Genomic DNA, 8,824 nt, shown 5'->3' with positions numbered 1-8,824 from the left:
GTATATATATATATATATATATGTATGTATATATATAGTAATAAATTTAACCAAAGAAATGAAAAATATAAGATACTGATGAAAGACATTGAAGAGGACAGAAAACAATGGAAGGACATCCTATGCTCATGGATTGGAAGAATTAATGTTCTTAAAATATTCATAATACCTACAGCAATCTACAGATTCAATGCAATTCTTATCAAAATGTCAATGATATTATTTACAGAAATAGAAAAAACAATCCTAAAATTTGTGTGGAATTAGAAAGAACCTTGAATAGCCAAAGCAATCCTGGACAAAAAAAAAACAAAGCTGGAACTATCACACCCCCTGATTTCAAAATATATTGCAAAGCTATAATAACAAAAACAGCATGAAATTTGTATAAAAATAGACAAAAAGACCAAGGGAATTAAAGAACCACACCTTTACAGCCAATTTATTTGCAAAAAAAAGATAACATGAATAAATACTTTGAGAAAAGATAGTCTCTTCAATAAATAGTGCTGGAGAAAATGGATCTCTAAGTACTGAAGAATATAATTAGACTCCTATCTATCATCATACACAAAATCAAAGCAAAATGGACTAAAGATTTAAATGTACGATCTGAAACTATGGAACTACTAGAAGAAAATGGGGAAACTGCTTCAGGACATTGGGTTCAACAAAGATGTTTTTAGGTAAAACCTCAAAAGTACAAGCAACAAGAGCAAAAATAGATAAACAGGATTGTATCAAACTAAAAGCCTCTGCAGAGCAAAAGAAATAATCAACATAGCAAAGAGAAAACCTACAGAATGTAAGAAAATATATGCAAACTATTCATTCAACAAGGGATTAATATGAAGAATCTATAAGGAACTCAAACAATTCAATAACCAAAAAATAACAATCCAATTAAAAATGGGCAAATGATTTGAATAAATATTTTCAAAAGAAGACAAATAAATGGGCAAGTATATGAAAAAATACAACATCACTAATCATAATGTAAATGCAAATCAAAACCATAATGAGGTATTATTTCATTATTTTAGTTAAAATAGCTATCATCAAACCTACTTATATTTACTCACACTTTCTTGTAAAAAGTAGAATACAACTGTAGTCCAAGATGATGGAGAGAAATGGAGTGGGAGGGGAGGGAAGGAGAGGGGAGAGGTTCAACAGAGGGAGAGTAAAAGGCAGGATCACACCTAGGCAACATATGATAAGGCTACAAGTCAAATCTGTGAAATGTAGAACATAGATGTTTTGGCACAGTAATCGAGTAAAAGAGGTGAAAGCTATGTTGATTGGTTTAATGTAACCACATTAGATTGTATAAAAAAAAATTAGCACATTGTACTCCACATATGCATGAATGTATTCATGATCTATGTGTATTTGACTTAATAAATTAAAAAAATAAAATACCTATCATCAAAAAGAAAAAAAAAAATGACAGTGCTAGCCAGAATGCAGGGAAAGGGGAATACTAGTACACTTTTGGTGTAAATGTAAATTAGCATAGCCATTTGGAATACAGTATGGAGGTTCGTCAAAAAACTAAAAATAGAACTAGCTTATGATCCAATAATCCTTCTGCTATCAAAAAAGGAAATCAGTGTATCAGAGACATATCTGCACTCCCGTGTTTATTGCACCATTATTCATGATTGCCAAAAGATATGAAACAACTTATGTATTTATCAACAGATGAATGGATAGAGAAAATGCGATGCGTATACGTAATTAAATATTACTTCACCCCAAAAAAGAATAAAATCCTACCATTTGCAGCAACATGGATGGAAATAGAAGTCATTATGTTACAAAGAAGCCAGGCACAGAAAGACAAATGTCCTCACAAGTCCTCACTCCTACGTAGGAACTTAAAAAGTTGATCTCATGGAGTTAAAGAGTAGATGATGGTTATCAGAGTCTAGGAAGGGTAGAGAAGAGGGAAGGGGGAAAAAAGGAAGTTGGTTAATGAGTATTATAATAATACAGTTACATAGAAGGAATAAGTTCTAGTTTCAGTAGCACAGTAGTGTGACTACAGTTAAAAATGTCTTATATATTTCAAAATAGCTAGAAGTGAAGATTTAGAATGTTCCTAACTCAGATAGGAGATAAATGTTTGAGGTGATGAAAGTCCTAATTATCCTGATTCGATCATTACACATTAGACATGTATCAAAATATCACATGTACCCCTCATAGATGTACATGTATAATTTTATTATGTATTAATAACAAATGAGGGGAAAGGGGGCATCTAAATATTAAATTCTGCCCCAGAAAATGAAAAGCATATCAAAGATAAGATGAACTCAAGAATATTCATGATAAATACTAAAAAATCAAGAATGGCTTCTTCTGGAGAAGATAGTAAATCAGAGAGGAAAAAGAAATTATGTATTGTTTGTTAGGCTATAAAACTTCCCTTTGAGTTTTACAGTGAGAATAGATTCATGTATTACTTGTGGCATTACATAAATGAATATGTTTTTCAATAATTTTTATAAAGTGGAACTAGTTAAGTTTTTCCATAATTCCCATTTCAACAAGTCAAACATTGATACAGATATTCAGGCTTGTTTCCATTCAATTTTTACCTCACAAGTGTCCGTGTATTCACACTTTGTTTTTATTTGCATGACTTGTGTAATTTCAAAAACATAAGAAGTAGATTCTGGTCTCAACTTTGCCTTCATCAAGTCTTTGGCCCTGGACAAACCACTTGGTTAACTCTATTTTCTTCAGAGGTTTTGAATTAAATTATAACATCACCTTAGATGTAACATTCTATAATTCTGGGTAGAAATTCTCTATTGGTGAGTGAGCCAGTTTATCTAAAAATTATCAAAATTTAAATGATAGAAAAACAGGGGAAGGAAGAGTTGATTCAGAGTTTAATAATTAGGCAAATTTTTTAAATGAGTTTTTTTTACTTATTTAATCACTTGACAAATAAAACTGTATATATTTAAGGCCTACAACATGATTTTTGTGTATACAGTGTGAAGTGATTATAACAATTAACATATCTATAACCTCATAAACTTACTTTTTTTGATGTTCTAAAAACATTTAACATATATCCTCTAAGTAAATTTTGCACATACAATGCAGTATTGAACTGTAGTCATCATAGTGACATTAAATTCCCAGAATGTATTCACCTTATAACTGAAAGTTTGTACCCTTTGACCAATATCTCTCCAACCTTTATCCACCCAGCCCCTGGGCAACCACCATTCTACTTTGCTTCTATGAATTTGATTGTTTTAGATTCCACTTACAAGTAGTTATCATATGATATTTGTCTTTCTGTGTCTGGTTTGTTTCATTTAACATAATAAGTCCATCTGTTTTGTTAAAGGCAATAAGATTTCCGTCCTTGTTAAGGCTGAATACTATTCCAGGGAGTGTGTGTGTGTGTGTGTGTGTCTGTGTGTCTGTGTGTTCACAATTTCTTTATTCGTTCTTCTATTAACAGACATTTAGGTTGCATCCATGTCTTGGCTATTGTAAATAATGTTGCAATGAAGACAAAAGTGGAGATATTTCTTCAAGTTAATTGATTTAAATTCTTTTGCATCCAATTCCTTTGGATTCTATCAGTCCAGAAGTAAGACTGACCAATCATACGGTAGTTTTATTTTTAACTTTTTGAAGAACTTGCATACCATTTTCCCAATTTGCAATCCTGACAGTGTACAAGTGTTCTCTTTTCTCCACCAAATCCTCACCAATACTTACTATTTGACTTTTTGATTATAGCCATTTTAACCAGGGGTGAGGCAATAGCTCCTGGTTTTGATTGACCTTTCTCTGATGATAAGTGACGTTGAGCACTTTTTCACATATCTGTCGACCATTTGTATATTTGTATGTCTTCTGTGGCAAATATCTATTCAGATCCTTTACCCAGTTTTTAATTGGGTTATTTGTTTGGGGTTGGTTTTCTGTTTGGTTGGTTGGTTTTTTGCTTGTTGGCTTGTTTTGGTTTTTGCTATTGATTGAATAAGTTCCTTATGTATTTTTGATATTAGCCCCCTACCAGATATATGGTTTGTTTTGGGTATTTAAGACCTTTTGTGACTAATACACCATCAATTATTTTAGTTAAAAATATGTATTATTTTGTAAATGAATATTAATGTATCAGATGATCATAAAACAAATAACTGCTACTCATAATTACTGTTTTAATCCAGCAAGATATATTTAATTTATGTAATTCTGTAAATTGATGAACAACATATATTTTTAGGTTCTGAGCCGACTTTTCTTTTTTTCTTTCTCTGCACTCGGACATGTTCATTCATCCAACACTTAGTAAGAATCTACTGCCACTATCTAGTTACCAGACAGACAATTCATAGAGCTGATTGGCATTTCCAGTTTTTACCTCGCCTCTTTCTGCACATGAATTATTAACTCCTCATTTTATGCTCCTACTTTGTTTGCTGTGAGGATTACCCGAGAGAGTGAAAACAGAACCAGCTTTCAGGTTAAGCTCCAGAGGCAGCCCACGAGGGTAATATGTCAAATGTGTTGAAGACCTAGCTCCACTTAGCTATCTCATCTTGGCCCAATTGCTTAATCTAACTGATGTTCATTTTTCTCAACTGCAAACTTGATGAATCATTGCATGCTTGTCTATTGCTGCAGAAAAATTTTCTCAAATTTGCAAAAGAAAGAGAAAGAAAATGTCTTTGTTACTCAGCTGACTGCTGCCCTCTGATGCTTGGCTCACAAAGCCAAATGCTACTTTAGTTGTGCTGCTCTTGTGATTCATTTAGCAGGAGCAAATGTGCTGAACGGAAAAGAAAGATAAGCAAACATCAGCTTAGTCATAAACCGGGAGATGGTCTCAAGTGGAAAAGCTGGGAGGAGGGCTGCAGGCAGCTGCCCGGGGGGAAGAAGAGCAGATGAGGCGTCCTCTCCTCAGGAACGTACTTATCCACAGTAGATGCCTAAATCTTGGAGGGCCTTTCTATCATGATGGCTCAACTCCTGATTCCCTGAGCACTGCAGAGCAAAGACAGATCAACTATTCAGCCATGAAAAACAGAATTATAAATTACAAGCAAGTCACCCTCAAGGGTTAGCCTAAGAGAAAAAAGAAAGGCAAAGACTTCTTACTGGTATTCAAGAGTTTGTCTTTCTGTTTGTCTCATGTTTTGCTTTAGCAGCCGAAGAGGCTGATTTCCTGAGGTTTATGCTGTGGAACTGCTGACCTTTAGGTTAAATCTCCTAGTGATCCTATAGCACCCAACTCTCCTTGAATGAAGGCCAAACTGGACATGCTTTAATATTTAATTTTTCTGAGTTATATAATTAAATAAAAAATGGCATTTAAACGGTTCCTATGCCATGAGCATCTGGGTAGCTGTGCCAAAAGGCTTACATCACTGGACTGGAGGCAAATTTACGGCTGTTTTCGCTCATTTGCATTTAATCAGCCCAGAATTGCTGACTCGAAGTTCGGCAGGGACCTTCCTGCCGGCTCAGTCTGCAGGGTGCAGTACATCGCTGGTGATGGGCAATGACTCAAGTGGGAAGTTTGAGTTCCACAGTCCACAGGTCATTTTTCACCTTGAAGTTTGGCTGTATAGCAAGTCAATTATATAAATAAAAAACAGGGTTATTCTGATCTCATGGGCTTAAAGGAAGCCCCCCCCCCCTTTTTTTCCTTAATAGGCTCTAGCATCAGTTCTGGCTTCAGGTGACCTGGTTCAAGCCCCAATTCTTACAGGGAAATCACATCTTAAAAGGGAGTATGAGTCTAAAGTAATTGTATTATGATCACAATTACCTTTGACAACCCCATGTAAAACATTGTCTTAAAAGGCATTTGGGTTTTAACGACTGACTTCAACAATGTGAGTTGAAGAGCCTGAGATAGCTAGTGTGTCTGTGAGCTTCGTTTGCCCCATGCATGAACTGGAGTTATAAACAGAACCTACCTCACAGGAGGATAGCAAGGCTGAAAAGAGGTGCTGGATGTGGAGGGCCATGCACAGGATCAGCATGATAAATGATATCTACTAGTACTGAGAGATCGTCATGGGCTAAGTAAGTGCCCACAGTGGGCTGTTGGTACGCATACAAGGGCTGAACTCTTAGAATTAACCATTTTGCAGATAAGGAAACTGAGTCTCAATCCCAGCAGTGAAGGGAATAACTACAAAGGCCAAAAACTTGTACAGTGCATATGAGCAACAGAGCCAGTAGCCCACCCGTGTCCATCTTTGTCATTTACTGGCTCCATAAGCTTAGCCAAGCTGGTTAGCTGCTCTGAGGATTTAAAAAGTTCCTATTAATAAACCATCTAAACAGTGCCCAGCCCGTGAAAAACTTCATCATCATCATCATTACCATTGTGACTATTTTTTTTTTTTTAAACAGAGTCTCAAGCTGTTGCCCTGGGTAGAGTGCCATGGTATCATAGCTCACAGCAACCTCCAACTCTTGAGCTCAAGCAATCCTCTTACCTTAGTTTTTCTATTTTTAGTAGAGATAGGGGTCTCACTTTTTGCTCAGGCTGGTCTTGAGCTGAGCTTGAGCTCAAGCTGTCCACCTGTCTTCGCCTCCCAGAGCACTAGGATTACAGGCGTGACATTGTGATCATTATTATTCCAGCTCCCTTGTGCAAAAACGCCAGTAATGAAATAATTAGTCTGACAGGTAAGAGAAGCGGACTTGGCTCCACGAGATGACTCCACATAAAATGGGGTTTAAAGAGGATTTTCAGTAAGACAATTGAAAGGAGCTCAGGGAACTGGAAGCATAGACTCCTCCAGACAAACAAAATAAAAAGACAGTGAGGCTGAGGTCAGAGAAGAAGCAAAGTGAAATGATTTGCGCAAAAGGAACCTAAGAGGTAGATAGAACATTTGTAGCAGAATAGGAATGATTTGTTTGTGTCAACTCTATGATACTTTGGTTTGGACTAATTTCTATAGCGTCTAAAGGCAGATGCTTCGCTTGAAGACCATAGCAACGATCCGTACTCTTTTATTCCTCTAAATGAGAGGAAAATACCAAGGAATTACAGAAGCTGGGCAAATAAGTACAGCAGTGCAGTGCCATTTCACAGATGTTCCTAAGCAGACTTAATTCAGGAAATGGTTCCTTAGAGAAAAAATAAACACAGAAAACTTACGATTTCATAAAGAGTAGATGGGGAAGTGTTGTTGAACACAGGATACCAAAGAAAAGATATAGAGAACAATTATTTTTATCCATCATGTTCAGTGGGGAGGTGACAGATTGTATTTGGGACTAATTTGGGGGTGTTTAAGGTCACTTTTGTTTATTGATGTGACCTGGAGTAATTCTCTTCTTCACCTTTCTCCTTATGGGTCTAAACATCCTTTTTGTATAGATCAGAAAGTAATACCAAGCGATGTTTAGATACAAAGGGTCTGGAGCCTAACTAAGTTCGGAGCACTCTGTTATGCTTATTGGCTGAGTTACCGGGCAAATCATTCAAACTCAAGCCTCAGGTTTTCGTGTAAAAGTTGAAGATGAGACTAAATATTGTGAGGTTTAAATTACATGGTCCATGTTAAGGTGTCATCACCATGTTTAACACGTGGGAAGTACTTAACAAATGGAAACCATCAGGTTATTGTCTTTAAAAATAAGTGAATGGACTAAAAGGTCTCTAACTTCTCTTCCAGCTTCTCATCTTTCCTCTAGCCTGGGCTCCATATTTTTACAGCCTCCTGATTTTATCCCTTTTCTAGTTTATTCCTTAGCCCTCACCTATAAACCAAGTTCAGGGCAAGAAAGAAGTGATAAGATGGCCAGTATATGGCAGAAATGTGTGAAGGGTGCGTGTACAAGAGGAGACAGGGCTCAGTCACCTCTCAGATTGGTAGATGATGAATACAAATATTTGAACCCCACAGTACACAGAGTGCATGTTTTGTCCAGGAAACTTAGTTGATCCATCTATCTTGGGTGTTGTTTTTTTTTTCTATCTTTTATGAATGAATAGAACACAGAAACCATCACACTGCTTGTGCCTTGTGAATGGAATAATATGCTTGGGTGAGTTTTGTAAACAGCACAGTTCAAATGTTGCTGTTCTTGCTGCTGTTACTATAACAGTGACAAATGTCTCATTTAAAAACTCAAAGGGTATGAGCTGTTCGTCTTATTTCTATGAACTGGTACAAGTTGTTTGGACTAAATTGATCACAGGATTGAAGAATGCCTGTCTTAGCTATGGCTTCTGGAAGAAGAGAAAACTTTCCCGAAGGCAGTTATATATTAGAGAAAAAACAATAAATAATATGCTAGAGATAATGATATATGCTGGGTACAAGTAAATTAAAGAGGACTAGGACAGGTTCTCAGGCTTCTGGATTTATTTCCTTGATCTGCCACTGTGTGGTTACAGATCCTTGAGAATGTTGCTTAATCACTCCAAGCTTCAGTCCCTCCATCTTTAAAATGCAGATAATGACTGTATTACCATGAGATGTTTTGAGGATTAAATAAGGTGATGAATTTAACATCTTGGCACAATGCCTGAAATGAAGGTGGTACCCATAAGGGTTAGCTATTATCATTAGTAAAATAATGGAAGTTAAAATACAGAAATAATAAACTCTAGGTCTGATGAGATGACAGATACACAAAGTCTGAATCAAAAGGGTCAGGAATGGAGAAAAGTGCCCAAGAAGAAGATAAAATGAATTAACTAACTCAGCTAAAGGAGGAGGTGTGCCACCCATGCAGTTTTTATAATCTCAAGTCTATGGAGGTAACCACAAAAGCATCTGCCCCTGGGAAAGAATTTAAAATCAGTTCA

The 8,824-nt window shown here is 36.1% G+C and overlaps 1 protein-coding gene across 1 annotated transcript in view; it reads left to right on the top strand.

The window, feature by feature from the left end:
- GRIN3A (glutamate ionotropic receptor NMDA type subunit 3A) overlaps window positions 1-8,824 on the top strand; it is a 171,799-nt gene that overhangs the window by 102,841 nt on the left and 60,134 nt on the right. The gene's annotated exons all lie outside the window — the stretch shown is intronic.

Source organism: Otolemur garnettii, unplaced genomic scaffold (assembly GCF_000181295.1).
Source record: "Otolemur garnettii isolate 467f Iridium unplaced genomic scaffold, OtoGar3 scaffold00014, whole genome shotgun sequence".
Lineage (NCBI taxonomy): Eukaryota > Metazoa > Chordata > Mammalia > Primates > Galagidae > Otolemur > Otolemur garnettii.
This window is presented reverse-complemented; position numbering and strand designations above follow the sequence as displayed.